Source organism: Apodemus sylvaticus, chromosome 16 (genome assembly GCF_947179515.1).
Source record: "Apodemus sylvaticus chromosome 16, mApoSyl1.1, whole genome shotgun sequence".
In the NCBI taxonomy this organism is placed as follows: Eukaryota; Metazoa; Chordata; class Mammalia; order Rodentia; family Muridae; genus Apodemus; species Apodemus sylvaticus.
Window position 1 is genome coordinate 4,196,371 of NC_067487.1, and position 19,950 is coordinate 4,216,320.

Here is a 19,950-nt window from a genome sequence, read left to right on the forward strand (position 1 = left end):
ACAACCATTCATTTAGAGAAGAAAAAAATCTTAAGAAGGATTTACCTACGTGTCTTCCTTTTCATTAATATCCAGTTAACTAAAATAGTTAATTGCAACTGAAGCTCTGATTGCAGCAGTCTTGAGGCATAAAATGGCCTACCACCCACATGAACCCAGAGAAAGAAAGAACTATCCCCCAGCAGTCAGAGAGGGCCTCTTCACACAGGGCAATTTGGGAATGATTGAGAGGGTGCATGTGGCCTCAGGGTCACCAGGCTATGGGTTATCAATGCTGGGACAGCTGGCCCTGTGATATTCCAGGGCAGGCCCACCAGATCTGCAACACACTATCATATCCCAAGGAAGTAGGTACAATATATGGGGCTGTACCCCCTTTCCCTCCTCCTCCCTCCCTCTGGCCCAAGTTGGACGGGACAATGGATGATATCCTAGGGGTGTGTGTGTGTGTGTGTCACAGTTCCCTATGACCCCTGGGGTACCATATGAAGATGATCGGGAGGCTGTAGTCACCCCCTCAGCTAACTAGGTACACATGTATCTACTTATACCTACCCACATGTTGATGTGCATGCCTGGTGGTCCATAAGTTCTTTTGTACCACACACTTGTGCTTCAGCAAACAGAGGTCTTAAGCAGGTGCACATGATCTGATAACAGACACCGAGGGGCGTCTGTCTGCCTCTTCATTATGGTGGTGTTTGTCTAAATACCTTGTACATAGTTTCACCACGAGTGGACCAAGCCCAAACTCTCTGAAGATCACAGGTTTTTCAAGTCACTTGGCTTTAAAGAGACAGCAGGAGGGTATAGCCATCAGATACTGAGCAATGTATCTGGGTGTGTGGGAAAGGATGCTTGAGCCCTGTTCTGTGATAACACGGGATGTGCTCTCTCTTCTTAGAACTCCTGTGCAGTCAGAGCTGACAGGCAAATGTTTCACCTCATTTGTGAATTTTTTTAAATCATCCTTACTAAAAATTCATTGATGACACAGAATAGACCATGTGTTTTGGCAGGTGCTCTTCCAGTTGAAATGAGTGTTTGCTTGCACACTCTGGGCTGTGCCAAGCGCCTTTGAGCACACTGTAGTGCTCTGCTATGCTTTAGACAAACATTCCCTGAGGCAACCTGTGGTTCCTTTGCTGTGTTCAGAATGGATGGATCAGTTCAGACACCCTTTGGGAACTCACTGCTATTTCCAAAGCTGGGATTCTGGGAACAATCACAGCTCACCTTATCAGCTGAATGCCTCTCTACACTAGGGCCAGGCCATAGCATAACCACTGCCTTTTGGCCTCAACCCCTGGATCTTGCAGTGGCCACTTTTCTCTGCTCCCCACCCTTCTCTGTTACAGGGCAGGTGGAGCTTCCACCAGGGGCTTTCTTAAACTGAGTGCTGGTGTCAAGAACAGAGGTGGCCCATCATATCCTATGCTTCCCATCTGTCTGCCTTCCAGAGTAAATAGTCTTCATAAGAACAAGTGGGAAGTTTACCGGTGGCAAGAGTGACCATTGAATTCTTTAAGAGTGGGACCTGTGCTTGTGAGCCAGACTGGGGCAGGGATTCTCTTAGGAGGCTGTGGAACCATCTGTACTTTCCTCAGTGTTACATGATGGACTGCAGCTGGGGCTGTGAGAAAAGGTGGGTCTCACCAGCTGTCTCCTAAATCCCTCTGAGAAGCAAACACTGTACATTTGGTATACCTTCATCAGACACTAGGTTTGCCTTTTTCTAATGCAACTCTGCCTTAATTGCATGTGACCTAAGTAGGGCAAGACTAGGAGATGGGAGTTGTCTATGCTGTTACTGGGGAAACCCTCTTTCCTGGTGGGCATAGGTTTTTCAGGTGTGTTATGTTGAGGGAGGAACACCCACATTCTTGTAATTAATGTTTACCTCTGCTCTGTAAAAAAGCCTAATAAACTCATTTGTTCCCCAGAATGAACTTTGGCAAAATTATACTTCAGTTTGTCATTAGGACCTAAGGAGGAGGGCTGGACATTACTTCCATATGCCCCTGGAAAAGAATTTTAGCAATAAACATAATTTTTCTGTCTTAGGTAAGTGCACAGAGGTCAGGCTCAGGACAGAGGGTACTTGGATCTGGGGAAGGCTTCTTGGCTGACTGGATCAATGTAGTTCTTGAAATCCTAGGTAGTATCTCCTGTTGGAGTGAGGCCTTAGGCCTGGGCTAACTGTCCTCCAATAATCCTGGGAGCAGTGCTGTGGGAGACAGTTAACTCTTTAAGGCCTGGGGCCCACTGGGAGGACTCTAAGCTGTTGGGATGTCCCTTTGAGAGGACAGTAGGGCCTCAGTCACTTCCTCTTTCCCTGTTTTGTTCCTTGATCTCAAAGTTAGGATTTTCATGGTGAGTGCATTATTGACACAAGCAGAGACCGACAAGTCTGTGGAGTGTCACCATGTCAGAGTTTATAACATATCTGTGGCATGTCACCATGTCAGAGTTTTAAATATATATGTGGTGTGTCACCATGTTAGAGTTTATAATATGTCTGTGGCTTATCACCATATCAGACTTTATAACATGAGTGTGGCTTACCACTATGTCAGAGTTTTATAACATGTCTGTGGCATGTCACTATGCTATAATTTATTGAATAACAACAAATTCACAAGGTGCAGCAATTTTAAGGGCAGAAATTTTCCATCATCCCATCTACCATGATAATCTTGAGGAGGAAAACACAGCTGCTTCTCCTCCTCTTCCTCCTCCTCTTCCTTCTCCCTCTCCTTCTTAAGATTTATTTATTTATTGTACACTGTCATAATGTACACCAGAAGAGAGAATTAAATCTCATTACAGATGGCTCTGAGCAACCATATGGTTGCTGGGAACTGAACTCAGGACTAGTGCTCTGTACTGCTGAGACATCTCTCCAGCTGCTTCTCCTCCTCCTCCCCCTCCTCCTCCTCTTCCTCCTCTTCCTCCCCTCCTCTTCTTCTCCCCCCTTCTCTTCTCCTTCCCTCCCCTTCCCCTCCTTCTCCTCCCCTCCTCCCCTCCTCCTCCTCCTCCTCCTCTTCCTTCTTGTCTTTTGAGACAGGGTCTTTATAGTCTTGACTGCCTGGCTAGCCTGGAATTCACTGCATAGATCAGATTGGTCTTGAACTCAGAGATCTACTTTCCTCTGCTTCCTGAGTGCTAGGATTAAAGGTGTGAGAGGCCATGCCCCTCAGATTCTTTTGTTTCAGTCTTAATTGCTGATATTAACTCTGATATTGCACAACACAAAGTAAACACATCTATATAGCTCTATTCAGATATATGGCTTATAGAATGGTTACCAGTTAAAGAGATCAGTTAGATATCAGTTAAAGAGGCTATAGAAGAATGTGAGAGGTTTTAGAAGCAGTCTGAGAGAAACACAAGTAAAGTCTATTACTAAGACAAAGAAGCCCAAAGCAGTCACAGAAAACAGATTCTCCATATTAGAAATCAGGCTGAGGGAGAGTTGGGGCTGAGATCAATGATGTGATCAGTTACAGAGATAAGAGAGCAAAACCATGTTGAGCATGGAAGTGTGGCTGCAAGTCCAGATGGGAACGAAGAGCAGGTGGGCAGGAGGGCTGCAGTTGAGTAGGCCACATTAATATTGGGGGACAGAAGCTGAGTTGAAGCCACAGGGACAGTTGTGAGTCCTTCACTGGTGGGTCTTTCATCCACACATGAGATATCAGATGCTAGGTTGGTGGGTGGCCACTACAGCGCCAATTGTATAACACTTTATAAGCTCACTTTCCTTGTCTGCTGTGTCTCATGAATCTGATAAGATCTGATTTTCTTGATAGGGCTTTGATATGCCCTTGTGATTCCATTGCCTCAATTCCCCTTGATAAATTCATAGGTTGCACCCTTTTCACTGCCAGGCATGACTCCTTTATTCATCCGAGCTGTATGGGTGGCTGGACCAATGGCACTATGTTCTTGTATACATGGGAAAACAGTTATCTTCCATCAAGATGGAGTCAAAAGCTCCTTGGGAAAAGGAGCCTCTCAAGGAAAGGCACAGCCTGAAAAATTCATGGTTTTATGCAACACAGAGTAACTTTGAACAGAGCCATATCTTCAACACTGACTCTGACCTGTCACCTGTGCTGCCCCAACACAGGCCCAAAGCAACAGGGCCAGCTAAACAGGGACCAAAATAAAATACAAAATAACTCATTTCTCTTGATGGGCTTCGCTACAGTGTTTCCTGAACTGGGAGAATGCTGGTGTAAGTTTGTTTGTTAGACAGCATGGATCTACAGGTGAAGATACACTGTGGGAGCAGAGGAAGCTGAAACATAGAAACATTTCCTGAGATCTACATCTAGGAATGAATTCTTCAGAGTTCAGAATACTGAACTCAAGCAAAATCTGCAAGAAAAGCCAAGAAAAGCCAATTGGCATGTTTACATTGTAACATCCTTGTAAACTTCTTTTATTCTCTCTTTCAAGTTGTTGCTTAGGTGCTGACTTCATTGTCTTCTCTGATTTTTCTTCCCTTTTGTTCTTAAAGTCAGTTATAAAGTTTTTAAAGATTATTTATTTTCATTTTATGTATATGAGTGTTTGATGACATGTTTGTGTGTATACCACATGGTATGTGTAGTGCTTGTAGAGGCCATGAAAGGTATTGGATCTCCTGGAACTCTAAAAATGGTTGTGAGCCACCATGTGGGTGCTAGAGACACAGACAAGGTCCTTTGAAGAGCAGCAAGTACTCTTAACCACTGAGTCATTTCTCTAACAATCTTTTTTTTTTAAAGATTTATTTATTTTATTTTTTTGTGATTACATTGTTGCTCTCTTCAGACACACCAGAAGAGGGCATGGGATCCCATTACAGATGATTGTGAGTCACCAAGTGGTTGCTGGGAATTGAACTCATGACCTCTGAAAGAGCAGTCAGTGATCTTAACCTTTGAGCCATCTCTGCATCTTTTTAAAACAAGATTTGTTTATTCTTACATTTTTAATAGTAATGGTTTTGCAGAAAATAGCCCCTAGTAGCCTATTGTCATTTTAGTGACAGCATACACAGACCATCAATGCCATACATGTCCTGAAACCAGCACTTTCCCATGTATTTGGATTTTTCACTTACTCTAAAGTAGTATCTTGCTACTTGTAGATAATATCCTGTCTTGCTTTCCAAAGGCTTCCTCTCAGATCCTCAAATGCCGTTAGGTTTCAAGTGCATGTGGAGGAAACACGCAGGAGAAAAGCTGAGGTGCTTGCCCTGCCCTGGAATGTGGGTAAACAAGGCTGAGCTAACCCAGAGAGAGACAGGAGAAGAGCTGGAAAAGAGGCATCAAAGACTCATACAGGGCACTAGCAGGGCACAGTGGCCACGACTGGGGAGCCATTTTCAAGTGACTATTCAGAGATTCACTGTGGACATACTCAGAGCTGGTGGCCCTGTGGCCTGAATAATGCCTAGAAGCCCCTCAAAGCAGAGTGATGAATAGGCAGAGACCAGAGTTACCTAGGGTCAGAGGTCACCAGCACCAGGAATGAGATCCCAGCAACGCCAATTTCTGAACTACTTAGGCCAGGAGAATATTATAAACGGCAGTCAAAATTGATTCCTAACACTTAATTCCTCATTTTGCCTCTTGCACAGCTAACTTTGGGGTTAGATGGGGGAGGGTCTGCTCTTCTTTGGCTGAGGTCTCCCAAGAGACTCTTATTGTTGGAGGGGGGATTTGAAGTGCTCTTGGCTTTGAACTACATTTGCTGTCAGCAAAGAGGTTCTCGCTTCACCTTCTGGAGGCTCTTACATCATTGACTTGACTTAAGGGCTCTGCAAAGGCCTTCCTATTTAGAAAGCACTCTATTCATTCTGCAGGAAAGTGTGATGTAATGATGAAGGGTGCTCCTCATCCAAGACTCTAGGAGTCTCCCCAGGCTTGTGGAGTTCACAAAGCAAGGTCCCCTCACCAAAGTCTTCCAGCACTTTCTCCAGGACATGCTGGTGCCACTCCAGCTTGGTGGTGACTCTCTCTCCTTCCCACAGCTCTAGGGCCTGTGCTCACCTGCCTTCTGAACCCTGCACACTCCTAGGAGAACAGCCCATACTGAGCTATGTGATGCTTTCAGTGAGAAACTAGGACCTGGTTGCAGGATTCAGAGGCTGAGACGGGAAACAAAGTTGTCATGTCAGGTGTCAACCCCGAGAGCAGCACACCTCCCAAGACAATGTGGATACAGTGTTGCTCCAGACACTTCCTTAAGCCATCAGCACTAACAAACTCTCATTCTGTGAGCCTGCTGTGTCCTGGATTTCTTCCATCTCAAATATGGGGACCCCATAGGTCAGCTCAGGCAGGAACTCTGGTACCATACAATGTAGACCACCTGAGGACAGAGCAGCTGTGTGATGGTGGTGGCCGTGGGGCTACTTCTGCCCCATAAGGTTGGTTGTTTCCTCATTCTGCATGATTTGATTATGAAGTCCATGGCTGAGCTGCAATCAGAAACATGTGCTGCTTCCAACCTCCAATCCTCTTGGTCCTGATCTGAGTTTTCCCTCTTCCTCTCCTCTGTCATACCCAGCTTTTCCATCTTGCTCGCCTCTTTCCATCTATGTCTTGGGCTGGTTTTTATTAGTGGGCACCTCCTATTGGTAAGAAAAGGCCTGGTTAGGGGCAATGGAATTTGAGGCTAGATTGGAGTATATGATAGTTGTGAGATGCTTAAAAAATTTACAAGTATTTAAGAACTTGAATAACCTAGCTGGTAGAACATCCAACTTTTACTCTGAGAGTCAGAGTTTATGTTCCTGTTTGCTTACTTGTTGGAGAGGGATGGATAGATATGCGATAGCGATATCTGTGTTTATAAATGAAATCCTCAAAGGGGGGAAGGATACTTTACAAGTATTTAGTGAAGCAATGGTTTCAGTTTTTAATATCAGATTTCCCCCCACCTTATACTTGACCATCAAACTGCTGTCCTAACACAGCCTTCCACAACAAGAATATTTGCACAGTTTGTCGGGACTATAGCTCATGGTCAAGCTTTCTCTTCGGAACAAAGCTGATGGGATTTGGCATCTCGATGTGTCCTGGGTATCTGGTGGTGTCAGCACCTCCATGACAAGCAGGATTTCATGGGTCTGATAATGTCAGCAAAGGCTTATTTCTGACTAAGGCTTGGCACTGAATTTCTTAGCTAAAAGCTATTTGGAAGAGTGGGATTTTATCTTAATTACTCCATTCAGTTTGTGTGTGTGTGTGTGTGTGTGTGTGTGAGAGAGAGAGAGAGAGAGAGAGAGAGAGAGAAGGGCAAGCCTTAGGTTCTCATTTATAATCTCAGATTTCATTTATAATCTGAATGTAATCTCTAGGCAAGCAACCTCAATAACCACAGCCTGATGTCAGAGTTATTATGGAAAATCAGACTTCATTCAAGTAGTTAGAACTTCATGAACAGCTGCCCTGCTTTCCCACCATGGCTGGGCAGTGATGCAGCCCCAACAGTACACACAGATCCTTCTATCCCCGGTTGGGCACCGGCCAAACCTCTCGCCTATGGAGCAAAATCACTCAGAGCCAGAGCCAGCTCTGCTCTGGAAATCTCAGTATAACAAAAGCCCTCTGTCCCTGGCCTGACCAGTGTCAGACAGGGAGATTCCTGCCCCCTCCATGGCCTGTGGGTGGTGAACTCACAGACGGGTGCCTGGAGAGAAAGTGCCTTAATTAGGTCAGTCTGTTGGGCAGTATGTGTTCTACTTTTAGATCAGCAGGTCAAGGGGACACGTCTGAATCTGTGGATCTGAAGTTTGCTGGACCCTAACAAGCTTCTCTGGCTATCCAAGACACCCCCTTGCTTTTACCCCTGAAGTGTGTGTGCCCAGCCAGTTCTCTTTCTCAAACAAATATTGGCTCAAGTCACACCCCTCTGTCATTGAGGCTAGAGCGGGCCACCACCACCCCCCAAGTCGGACATGAATGCTTCATCTGTGGAGGTATCCTTTGCAGTTCCAGACCCTGTTTTATTTGGCTATGAACCTTAGCTGTTTGGAAGGTTCCCTGGCAGGAAAGCCAGTGAAAACTGCAATGAGATTTCCTGACGCCCACAATAGTAGTGTGGGGGATGGATCCAGCAAGGCTCTGGGCTGATCTGAAGGCTGAGCCTATTGGAGCCAATAGGCTGTTTTTTGGCCACCTTTTTAACCACATTGATGCTTTTATAGTGCAAGACAGTCAAGTGTGCAACATGGGATATGAGACAAATTTGCACCTGAGGTGGATAGAGTATTCTCCATGCAGGACCACACAGGTCATTTGTATTTGAAGTAAAGTAGGGCTGGAAGCTTCAGATAACTGGAATTGGTGAGCGTTGGATTCATGGTAGGCTTGTTTAGATAATTCTGTGGGTATTTGGGTGGAGGTATCTGCTGCCATACTGATAGGGAAACACCCCTGGGGCCTCTGACCTCTAGAACTGTGGGACAAGTGGACCATGCCACTAGACAGAACTGGTAATGTTGAGCAGGCTCAAACCCCAGGGAATTTCAAAATCAAGAAAGACAGAAGTGGAGCCAGCTCCCTACCATACTACCTCATCTGGAACACTAACCACGACACCCCACTGAGAGAACCATGATAATCTGTCAGGTAGCATAAAAACCTGGAGTTCTCCATGCTAATGAAGTATCTACATAGGCCCCAAGTGTTTAGTCAATGAACTTCCCTTCTTGGGCATTCCTTCCTAAAAAAAGTATTTAATCTTTGGTTTACCCTGAGTAAAGTGTATACATTCTCATCTGCCATCAAATTAAGCAGTTTGGACAAGCAAGAACCCTCTCCTTCATCAAGGATCAACACAGGGTTAGTGGGCAGGACATAGTAAAGACCCACACCTAAATCTCCCAGAGAAGGCCTTCCCTCTTCTAGCACTCACTCAGAACCAAACTGGGTTCCATCCCCTCGCCCACAACCTGGGCTCAGCCTTCCCCTTTCTGCTTGGCATGTAGATACCCTAAGGAGAAGTGTGGACCTATAGACCCCCATTCCCAACTCCCAATGTTCTGTGCCCCAGCGGCATCTGGATACACAGGAGATTGGGAACCACTGCATCCGTCTCAGATTCTGCTGGTTTCCACCTGGGGAAACACAGACTGGGACTGCTATTGTGGACTGTGTTCTGCCTCCTCAAGCAGCTCGCTGGCATCGAGGCAGACACATCCCAGCGTAGAACAGGAAGCTCCTGGTCAAGGGGAGCTTCAGCATTGCTTTAGGGGATACAGAGCCTTCTTGTCTGCCTGCTAGGGTTTATCTCGGCTTCACATTTGGAAATCAGTATGGGAAGGTGGTGGGTGGGTCCCTCATTCCCTTCTGGGACATAATCATCTTGGCTAAGGCCATTGAATATAGGCAAGGCTAGGGGTAAAGCTAGCAGGTCAGCTGGAGACTCCCTCATCCTGTTGGCCTTGAACCTTTGTCTCACACCATAGCTTTGAGGATAGTCCAGATTTTCAACCCCGTGGTTTGCAATGTGCATCATGGAGACTTGTAGTGTCTGACTGAGGAGATGAAGGGCACAGTGTGTGGCCCAGGCCCCTCATACCTTTTCATGTGTTGACCCATGCTCTCATCTCTGTGACAAGGATGATTCTTCTCCCAGCAATGGAGAAAGTACTGAAGGTCAGGACCAATGTATATGATCTGGTACTGGTCCTGAAGAAATGGAGCTAGTGCAGCTTTGAGTCATGTAGGAGACAATCCTGGGGCCTAGGGGGATTGCAGGACATGTGTGTATATCCTGGTGCAGCAGAATCTCTTATGGTTTCAGATTTACTTATGAGTAGATAGATTTGAGTGTGTGGTATATATGTGTATGCTGGGTAAGTGCAGATACATGCATACAGGTGTGTGTGCATTGGCATTAGGCTTCGCATTTGGAAATGAGTTATGGGAAGGAGGTGATGATCATATATCAGTTGCTTACTTTTTGAAATCTGGTCTTTGACTGAAACTGGAACTCACTGGTTAATCTTGACTGGTTGGCCACCAAGCCTGGAATGGGCTTGCCTTTATAGAACTCATACCCCAAGCTGGGGTCACCATGACACTTAGCTTTTGTGTGGGTCCTGGGCATTCAAATTCAGGTCCTCATGATTGTACAATAGCCACTTTAATGACTATTAAATGAGCCACTTCTCAGCCAATATGGATGGATTTTAATTAGACACTGGTACTATGCTGGAGGGGTATGTCTGAATAAGGTCATGTAAGTAGGATGGGGTGCATCTGAATCAAGTCAACAGTGCAAAGTACACATGTACATAGAAGTTCTCCAGGTCCAACTATGTATAAATACTGCAGGTGTAGATACTCAGAGCCAGTGATCCTGTTTTGATCCAGATCACTATGCCAGGTCCTTGGTAAACATCTCAGACTCCCAGCATCTCAGTGACTTCCCCGTATTTGGAGTGATTTGGTCTTCTGACCCAAAGTGGGTAAATTTTAGCCACTGTTCTTAAGACCACAGGCCAGAGACATGATTAGGAGGACTGTGAGAACAGGAAGAGAACAATCTGAAAAGCTGATGTCTGCCAGCTCCCTCCCCTCTACGTGTTTCTTGGGTAGTGGTTATGAGATGTCATTATTATATTATATTATATTATATTATATTATATATTATATTATATTATATTATATTATATTATATTATATTATATTATATTATATTATATTATATTATATATTAAGATGTCCCACTTAGAATACAATATGAAAATGGACTTCTCTATTGAAAGGAGGACCATTCACTCCTACAGTGATAATGCCTTAATTTTAAAGTTATGTTGTTTTTGTTCTCTCATTTTGGTTGCTGGTGCTAGGGATGAAGCCCAGAGCTTCGAGCATACCAGGTTGGTGCCCTACCACTGAGCAGCCCAGTCACATTTTTCTTTCAGCTGCATGCATCCCTATTTAATCATGCAGGGTGTAGATGCCTTCCCTGGCATGTTTGGGGAGGCTGTATGGAACCTGGAGTCTGCCTTATGCATTCTCTATGATAAGGGTAAGGGAGAAACACCCTGGGCTCCCCATAGCAGAGGATAGCTCCATTGTAATGCTCAGTACTTTATGAGTGGCTGAAGGGACCATCCAGTGGATGGTCAAGCTTATCTCCAAAGGATGTGGGATTGGTGTTGTTGTGAGATCTGGGCAGGCTGGGTCCATGTGGGGTGGTTGCCTGGGAACTGTATATGATTTAGTCTGTCTAGCGTACCTCATCTCACAGGGCATGTGTCTATACTGGGTGATCAAAGGCCATATGTTAGCCTGAGATTTGGGAAGACATTGAGACTCAGATTTCTTCTGGAACCCTCTTGAGTGTTGTGGACAAAAAGTGGCACTCTTCTCTTTATCCTTTGTCAACACCAGAGGCTTCCAGAAACACTTTCAACTTTCCTAAGATCTTACCATGCTAAGTACACTTCTTCAGTTCTCGATTTCCTCACAGTTACCCAATTCAGAAGCTGTTTGTTCAAAGGGGCTGTTCAAACCTTTGTAGGTGTGTGTGTGTGTGTGTGTGTGTGTGTGTGTGTGTGTGTGGTGTTTGAAGAGCTGGGTGGGTCTACATCACATCAGAGCTACAGTGTCTGTTCCTCAATCAGCAAATTTACCTGCTCTTTTCTTTTGTTGAGGGAATAAAGTAAAATACATCCATCTCATGGATGGAAGGCCTGGCTGAGGTCTGGGTGAGTTGTGGCCTTGAGGATCCATGTTCTCCAGGGTACACCAGATCAACCATCCTCTCCTTTTTATAGTGAAGAGGCTCAAGGTGGAAGGAACTGCACTTCCCCAGGGGTCCATGACTGGAAGTTGACACAATCCCTGACCTCTATGGCCCTCTTCCTGTCCCAAACTCAACTTCCTGCCCTTACCAGGCCTTGGAGTCATGCATTTCCAGGAAGATAGCCTTTGGGACAAGAACAGTGTTTCTGGCCAAAAATCCCTGACAGGATGTCTCCACTTGCAGCCGTAACTGACTGCCGTAAGGTGGGACAGGACTGAGTCCAAGCACACAGGATCGTTTGTCCTAGATCACTGTCTGCATTGACACTGAGTGTCTACTGTCCCCACGTCTGGTAGCCAGGCAGATGCTCTGCTGCTCCTCTGCCCTCATCCTTGAGTTTCCTAAGAACCTTTAAAGAATCTGCTTGGGCTAGAGCCATCCTGATGTAAGCTTCCTTAAGACAGTCTTGTGCTGAGGCTGGAAGACAATGAGTGTCTAACAGGTGCAGTAATGGGAAGACTGAGCAGCAGAGCCTTACACTGAAGGTGAAGAAGGGGTGGGGGAAAGGGATGAAGAAGAGGAAAAAGAATGACAAAGTGTTGTTAAATTTTCATGATTATAGAACTTTTGTAACAGATAATTCTTCAGCAGATACTGTTTGGAACTATCAGCCTTGACCCTGAGCATGTGGGACATGTGGAGAGAGGAGTAGAAAAGCTGATGTCCTTGTATTTCTCCTCTCTCCCCACCCCCATCTGCTCTGGTTAGTATGTCCTTCATAAGCTAAAGTAGTTCATTTTTGTTGAAAACCTGGTTCAACTCTAAGCTGTGGCATTCCAGAAGTCTGCTTGGCTCTGAGCTCTCTAATGTTTCCAGAAAACCTGCCCTTGGGCAGCACGAACTCAGAAATTGCCAGCCCTGGAGACACTTGGCTCCTCTGTGCAGTCATGAGACCACTGCACATTTATGAACTGGTATTTCCACATCGTGTGGATTGTTGGTGACCCTAAGAAGTTGGCCTTCCTTGTGGGTGTGGGCCTGTGAGTGGAGCTCTCTCTGTGGCTTAACCTGGGCTGACCCAACCTAGTGAGTGTATCTGCCTATACCTAGCCACCATTATTGGGATCTATAGGTTGAGTGAACAGAGGTCCTAGAAACTCAGGGCCTAGGGTGAGCTTCCAGGTTAATCAATAGTAACCCCTCACTGTTCTCTGGCTTCAGGGAAGGTTTGAAGCCTTAAAAAAAAAAAAAAAAAGCTCTGCTTCTCAGAATGGTATCATGCCATTCAAGGAATAGTTGGCTTAGAAAATCTTTTCCTTCTCATATGAACTATAGCCCATTCACAGTTGCATGCACATCTATGCACAGATGCATACTCATTCACACAGAAAACATACATATGCATACATACCAATATAAGCCTAGAGTGCACAACCAACTCACGCACACACACACATTCCTATGACCCCAGTAGGTAAGAGATTTTTGCCTCTGGCAATACTGAGAAGATCTGAACAACATATCAAGGAAGTCCATCAAGGGAGTGTTCAGTGAGGCTAAAAATGCACCTCTCTATCTTGTTTACCATCTCAGATTAGCTGTGCCTGGAGTCCTGCAAAGACACTGGCCAACAGGGAGGTGGCCCCAAAGAAACATAATCACTTAACACCAGGATTATAACTCAGTGGTAGAGTGTCCCCAGAACTGAAAATGAAACACAATAAAAAATAATAAACAGACACGCTCACTGGTGTCATAATGTACCCAGGACTAATACAAACCCCTCACAAAAGTGGAATCACAAGGAAGAAACACAATTTAGGAGTCAGTCCCTTAAACAGTGTATATTTATACCTTGTTCAAGAACTGATTCTGCAAAATAAAATTCCAATGCTGTTGTGAGTTTAAACACAAAATTCAGAGTCCTCAAGCTAAATTTATTTCTTGTGTCTTCATCCATATCAGATGTCTCTTGGCTCTGACAGGGCCTGAGATGCCTCATCTGTATAGAGGTGGACTTGTTAAAAGGAGATAGACCAGGTTGCCTCCCTTGCAGGCCACCGAGTTTGAGTCCTAGTCTTACATGCTGTGAGCCAGGGTCAGTCTCTAAGGAGACTAACTGTAAATATCCAAGACTTGGAATACTTATGGCGTCATGTGAAGTAACCTTCTCAGCTGGGCCCTGGAATAATACCCTAGTAGCCCTGTGCTTCTGTGGCCCAGGACTCCTGCAGGATTCATGGTGGGGAGGTCATGGAGCACACCCTGGCTGAGGATTGCTCAGGGTCATCAGCCCAGTAGGATGCGTCTTCAAGGTCCAGAAGCTTGGGCTCCACTGGGATTCGCTGGTCCTGCTCAGTATCCTCCCACCCTCAAGAGCGTCTTCGGGCTGTAGCAAGCATGGACTGCGAATAAGGTGATTAAAACATCAGCTGTCACTGGTCTCCCTGACAGCAATCAAAGCTGGCGACCACTAAGGCTTGGATAGAATCAGTCCCAGACACTGTCCCGGATCCTGGCTGTTATCGCAGTCCTCAGTGTTCTTTGGATTGTGGATACATCATTCTGATATCAGTTCCAACTTCTCATGACCCTCTCCCTCCCTCTCCCTCCTGGCCCCCCAGTGATGACACTAGCTTCCATCTTCCACTGGACTCAGGAGATGTCAACTCCAGTCTGTGCCTCACATGCCCACTACGTATCCTCAGAGTCCTTCTCTTCTCACACCTCCCTACATGCATTTGCGCCTCCTGCCCAGGGAGGCAAAATGCCTTTGCTTTCTTCCTGGAAATTCTGCATCATCCTTCAGAACCCTTTGTTAGAGCTCCCTTCCTGAGCATCCTCCCTTACCTTCACACTTACCCCAGCTCTCACGATCATAGTCAACCCTGAGACAACAAGTTTGCGTACTACGAAATTTCAGAAGAATAAGGAAAATGGCCAACATTTGTTTTACTGTCTGCAGAGAGTACATTCCAGGACTGACAAGACAGATAAATCGATAGATAAAGTGCTTGTCTCTCAAGCACAAGGACTTGAGTTTGATCCCCAGAATCCATAAAAGCTGAGTGTAGTAGTACACTATTACAATCCCAGGCTTGCTGGCCAGCCTACTTAGCCTAACCAGTGTACATTATGCCAGCGAGAGATGCTGTCACCAGGTCTCAAGAAAACAAGGTGGATAGCTTTGGAGAATGACACTTGAGGTTACCCTCTGGCCCTCACATGTATACACACACACACACACACACACACCACTATCACGTGACACCACCACCACCACCATGATGAGAGAGGGGGAGAGAGGGAGAGGGAGAGGGAGAAGAAGACAGAGAGGGAGAAGGAGAGGGAGAAGGAGAGAGAGAGGAAGAGATCATTTCATCTCCATCTCTCCTGTTAGCCACAGGATGAGATGTAGAATGGCACCCTTGAAGGGAGATACTGCATGTAGACTTGCTAAATACTAGAGAGGTAGAGCCTTTGCCCCTACTTGGCAGCTAAGCCACCAGCCTAGGACTACCTGCAGTGAGGCACAGAAGAGGCCATGGCAACCTTGAGAAGGGGCCCCTCATCTCTACAGCAGCCCCTTCTCTTGAAGAAGAATTTGCCTTTGTTTTCTGGACCCTGAGAACCCAGCAGTTACCACAAAAGCAGCTTCCTAGACAGCAGGAGGCACGGCCTTGGTTGGTTGCCGGGCCAGGCGCCAGCTGCACACACAGACACCTATTTTCTCTAATGCTAATTGGGGACACTGCTCATCCCTCTAGCATGTAGGGTCATGAGAGTGGGCCAGGGAGACACAGAAACTCAATAGCAGCTGAAAAGTAACTGTACCTCCTGAGGTTTCTACAGGGCTGAGAGAACGCTTGCCCCAGAGGCAGTAGGCTGGAAATTCTGTTCCTGGAAACATAAGAGCAAGAGAGAACCTGGGGACCTGGGAGTAAGCGAGAGCTGCAGGCCCAGGGCACCACCGTGGGGACAGACTGGGGGAACTCCCTCCCTGAAGCTTTGCAGAAAGAGGCAACACTAGAGACAGCATCTCTCGCTGGCTAGAGATAGGCAAACAGTCTCTAGGCCTTGTTTAATGTTTCTGTCAGGAAGTGGCCATCCCTGATCTCGTCTCAGACATCAGATGCTCCTGGAGAGGACACAGAGCATGACTTCTCATGCCATGTCAGTGTGAGGAGGAGGCTACCACTGTGGGCCCTCCAGAGTCACCTGAGTCAGGAGAAACTATAGAGATGTGCTGCTGGGGCGAGCACTGTGGTGTTTGGTATTCTGGTCAAGCTTCCAGAAATCAGACTTTAATTTACAGCTCTGTTCCCGTCTGTTCTGGGCTTAGTCAGACGTACTTTTGCACTCTTTGCTCCCTTGGGCAATTTCTGGTCTTGAGTTCATAGCAGGCTGTCACCTGACTGATCAGAATTGTCTTCTTAGGATTCTGATGAGACCAGGGCCCACATGGGATGATGGGTCTTAGGTTGCTCTGCTGTGTGTTGAAGAAGCTCTGAGTTACAGTTGGGGCCCCTCTGGGTAAGGTTTGTGGCCTTTTCTGGCAGAGGGTGGGGTAAGGGATATCTTTCCAGACCTTCCTGTGAAGATAGCATAGGTCGAGCAGGAAATTCCGGCCCCTTGATCCTGTGCCTAAAAGTTCTGCAGCAGGGAGGTGCATGTATATAATTAGGGATCTTCCTCAACTATGACTTTCTGTTCTTTGCATACATTGGTTTCCAGAGTGTGGGGCCAGGGCACTGTGGAACTGGGAGGAGCCAGTCGGGAGTAGGAGTGGAGTTGAGTGGTGTCCAACCCCGGAAAACTTGTCTGGAGAGCAGTAGGAAGTGGGACCCACTCCCCCTCCTGCTTCAGGTCTGCATGTCCAGGCCTTGTAGTCTCAGTTTAACTAAACTTCCCTTTTCCTTATAAGGTCATGCCCATCAGCATGTGAAATTCCTCCCTATGCAAACAAGGCATCCTCAGCACCCCAGCCCTAACCCCTGCTGTAACCCACCCCACAGCCTTTACTCATCCCCAGAGTTTTAAAAAGCCTGTGCTTCCCTCTGCCTCTCCACTAAATGAGCTGTTCCCTGAAGTCTGTCTCCCAAGAAAAGTCTGTTTCTTGTTGTGGTCACTACCTCCTGAGGTCTCCATCACACACCCCCCCCCCCCCCCCGTTGTTCTGGCCTCCCTCCCCCTCTCTGTGGTTGAAAGTGATCATGCCATTAAGGGAGAGAGAGTGGTGGAGTGGGGATGACCCAGAACATTCTGCTTGGTCTCTTAATCTGTTCTGAATCACCTTTTCCCTTTATAAGCAGAGCCAAATTCCATGCTTCAGGCTATACCACAGTTCTTTCTCTCAGAAAGAGGATGTCCTCTCACTAGGACACAATAGCCTGCAGACCTCTCTATATCCCCCCTGACATAGATGCCTTGTAAAATCCTGGCAAGGAACATATACAGGACTTAGATCCGACCTAATGTCATTTTATGTACAATCTCAGTGGCCTCCAAGGCAACCACACTCCTTGTCTGCCGGAAAGCGAGTCCTTCCCTGAGTGCCTTGACAGGGTCCCAGCTGTCCCTACAATTATGGCTCCTCAGAACTATGCGCTTTCCCAATGGCTGCCTGGCTTGTTTCCTCCTCTCAGGGAGAAGAAGTGGCATCCTATAGAGATGTCATGGAAGAATGCTAACTTTTGGGTCTTCTGGGCTTTTGCTTTAGTCTCTGGTTCCTACCTGCTCACTTGTGGTGGTTTTTTGTTTGTTTGCTTGTTCTTTTGTTTGTTTTTTAATTTTTTTTTTAGAATGTCACTTGTTCCCCTGGTTCTGGAAAGACTCAGCGCAGCAGTATAGGGGAATACCAGAACAGGGAAGTGGGAAGGAGTAGATGGGGGAACAGGGGGGGAAGGGAAGAGGGCTTATGGGACTTTTGGGGAGTGGGGAGCCAGAAAAGGGGAAATCATTTGAAATGCAAATAAAGAATATACCGAATTAAAAAAAAAAAACAATGTCACTTGTTCCTTAGGTCTTGCTTTGGATTAAATTTCTATCTACCACACTTTCAGACAAAACTTGAGACAGTGGCCCTTGATCCCTAAGGCCTGGGTTCTGAGCCCTACAGTGTATGCAGGTGGACACTTGTTCCCTAAGTAGATGAGCCCTGCTCGCAGAGAGATCCACAGGTCTTCAGGGCAGAGGCCATAGAGCAGGATGAATGTGTTCTTGGCATTGCACTGCACCTGAGGGGACTCTGGGGCTGTTTGCTCCTAGGAGAGACCGTATTTTTCCAGTTCACCCCACAAGGGCACTTACAAAACCCAGACTCTTCAAGAGGACTCTTCAAGAGGGAACAGTGAGCCTGCTTTTGCTCTCACTGTGTGCCACTCTGAAAGCCCACCTGGACAGGATTGGAGTTCAGATAGATGACAAAGACACCAGAGTTGGCTGACCTGAGTCCAGAGGGCACAAAGAGTGTTATGTCCTTCAGGGTCACATTGCAGGATGTGACATACTAAGAAGACTGTTCACGATACAAACAGAAAATTGAAGGGCAGGATCCTCTAGAAAGAGGCCTCCTATGGCTTAGTAACTGACCCTGGTTACTACAGTCACAGATGAGAATTCACCAGAGTACTTTGGTCTTCAGAGACTCTCTGATCTCCATCTTGGTTGTCACTAGGTGATCAAGGCCTCACTAATGGCCACTGGGATGGACCTATTGGAAAAACAGGTCAGGTCTCCATACAGTCTTTAGATACCAGGTAAGAGCCTGCCTGTCCCAATACATGATTTGTGGAGTTCCTGAGTAATAAAAGACTTCAGGCAGGAGGCCCTAGTCTTCCTGTCTAGGTGCTTTCAGTGCTACCAGTTTTTCTGCCAGAGTGTCTGTCCCCAGCTCAGGTCAATTCCTTTTCACACTGGCCTCCCAGTCTGCGGCCAGCTCCCACCTGCACTGATGTCCTCCGCTTACTCAAGCACTCAAAGGGAAGATAACTTTGGACCTGTGGATTGTAGCCACTGTGGCTGTTCACACGTTACGTGGGCGAGAACTTGGATGCTGCAGCTAACCTACTTATGTCTTGCCAAAAGTGGGGTGGAAACAAGAAGCCAGACAAGAACCTCCATATCATCTAGTCACCCACACTGGTCTATGTATGCCAAGTGTCCTACCCAGAAGGCACTGCCCACCAAGAGGCCAATCACTCCTTTCAGGGAGCCACCTTGTTTGTCTCTGGCTTCCTTTTTTAGTGACAGTGACAGATGACTCTGAAGGTGGTCTGTAGGCACAATTTTCCCCAGCATGCACCATCCTTGACGAGGCAGCATGTGTGTGATGCCCTGGCCAGTCTGTAGCTGACACACTAGCTGGACAAATGGAGCCATTGCTCTGTGTTGCTAGCACAACTCTCTGACTGCCCTCCCTGCTCTCTGTTGCATCTTTGCAGTTCCTGCACACAAGGGCTCCTCTGACTGAGTAGTATATGGGTCTTTTGCTCTCTGCCTCTTCACAGAGACACTGACTGTTAGCTGGTATCAAATGTGGCTTTAGATGGAGGCAAAACACACTTAGGACAAGCAGGAAGGGAGGCAGGGATGGACGCAAGCCACCCACTGCCTGTGAGATAACTGCAGGTCACTGCGATTCTTTCTCAGAAGATTTTGGAGATTACCAAAGAGTCTGGAGATTCCCTCTGAAGAGAAAAAGACCAGTTTCATTAAAAGGGCAGAGCAAGAACTTCCACTTCCAATAAGTCCTACAAGATAGGTTCTCCCTAACTGGCTTCCAGATATTGATCATCTGTCTTCAAGTACTTACTTAAAGCAGGTACTTTAAAGACTGAAACCACTTCCTGGACAGCATTATAAACAGGCGTTAACCCTGTCAGTTTTCTGTGCTTCCTTTACTGCAGGTGATAAAAACCAGTTATGATCATCTCAGGCCAGGTGTGCTTGACAAATGGAAATTCCAGGTGTCCTGGAACTCTACATCAACAGCTGGAGGGAGTGATGGGGTCTGACAAGGCTGAGCTAAGACACCTGGCACACTGAGTTGCAGCCAGCTGTGGGTCAGAGTGTAAGTGTAAGACTTACTCATCCACAGCAAATCATAGTGTCCTCTTCAGATTTCAGTGTGGGACACAGAGTTGTGTCCATAAAATCTGAATTGTGTAGTACCAGTATAAATGACACCAG